A 1,651-nucleotide genomic window follows, 5' to 3' on the forward strand; every position below is an offset into this window, starting at 1 on the left:
ATAAGATAGGCCCGCGAGCAATCATCCATTTTCTTCGCTGGCCGCGGCGAGCCGTATGTTCCACTTGTCGCGTCGCGCGCTCTAATTTGTCCAATTATTTTTATTAATATCTTGAAATTTTACGTGCTTGTTTGAAAAATTAGCTCTACAATTTTTGTTCACTTTTATCTGTTCTACTTATATTTTTCTTTTGGGATGTTTACGCGGGACACCCTGTATATACAAATATATATATATATATATTTTTTTTTGTTTTTCAAATTTATTTACTTCGTCCATTTTTATAGATTGCACAAGGTTTTAGAGTTAGGTTAGACAGCACAACACGTTATGCTTACTAATGTATTTTTAGTTTGCTAGAAAAATGGCGACCGCTTAGTAAACATGTTGGAAAAGCGTAAACCGCTAGATGGTGTTCAGCAGAAATTCTTACAACAATTGCAAAGCTGCTTTTTCTGCTGAACGCAATCGTTGTGAATAGAGCGTAACCTTTACTAATTCTGGACGATGACAATCTCGTAAGCCGCTAGGTGGCTACATGAATGCTCCTCTCTCGCAGTTAAAATCTCTTTACTTTACTATATATAGGAGTGCGTAAGCGCTTGAAAATTAAGATCATGCTTCACAGGATCACTTCTGTAGTAGCTAATCTTGCACTTCTTCCCTAACACGGAAGTATGATTCAACCATGATGAGGAGCAAAAGCCTCCTTCCTTGAGCGTGAGGACGATACGAAATCTCGACTCGTTCGAGGTTTCTGTCATCGATGATCGTTCACCTCTCGTACTCAGTGCGAGAGGCAGGGGAAGGCAGGCATTCTGAGTGGTCCCCCACACCTTTATATATAATAAAAATTAATGAAATTCTTATTTATCCTACGAGTAAAAAATAAATTATTATTTTTAAACATTATGAGGTATAAAAAGAGACATTATATCCATATTTCTATCCCTAATCCTGTAAATGAATTTAAAATTTTTTTTCGTAAAAGCACCTATCACAATTTAAACTTTGAAATTAATACATAATAGCAGTATTATATTCGCTCTCTCGTCGTAGAATTTCCATAATCTAAACTAAGATTTACCTTGACTACTATAGACCTTTATATAAGATATAAGACCTTTATATATGATCTTTTATTTTGAAAAGAAGTAATATGCTAGAAAGTTGGGAAAAACATGTTTACCATAAAAGCCTATTTGAAGTTTCTGATGGTGGTACTTTTACTTTTAGAAAACCTCCAAAATATTACCAAGTACAATTTAAAAATTTTAAGTAGCAACATAGAGCGCGCGCGCAACATGCGTAAATATCGTTGGATACAGATTTTAAACAGAAAGATATAAGATATTTATATTATATATTTTTATATAAGAGTTTTTCAGACACACACACACACACATACACAACATAGCTGATATAGAACATTTTTTAATTGGAATCCAATTTGCTTTCCTAAAAGAATCATGGGATCTGATTAGGAAATTTATGAAAACTTGGATTAAAAGTGTAATGTTTCCAAAATTCTAAGTAGAAAACCCAAGTAAATCCTATTTTTTTACCGAACATTTCCTCAAAGTTTTCTCTTTTTTTATTTCTATTTCATTCTATTTTCATTTCTATTTCATTTATATCGAAAAAAATATTT

General features: G+C 32.8%; 1 non-coding gene across 1 annotated transcript; it reads left to right on the forward strand.

Annotated features, from left to right (window-relative positions):
* Window positions 1–611: 611 nt before the first annotated feature.
* On the forward strand, window positions 612–827 carry LOC116847893. Its single transcript, XR_004378845.1, has one exon. It is a non-coding gene; the product is annotated as a small nucleolar RNA U3 (small nucleolar RNA).
* Window positions 828–1,651: the final 824 nt, after the last annotated feature.

Source organism: Odontomachus brunneus, unplaced genomic scaffold (genome assembly GCF_010583005.1).
Source record: "Odontomachus brunneus isolate Ranch 3 - 2012 unplaced genomic scaffold, Obru_v1 Obru_scaffold_084, whole genome shotgun sequence".
Taxonomy (NCBI): domain Eukaryota; kingdom Metazoa; phylum Arthropoda; class Insecta; order Hymenoptera; family Formicidae; genus Odontomachus; species Odontomachus brunneus.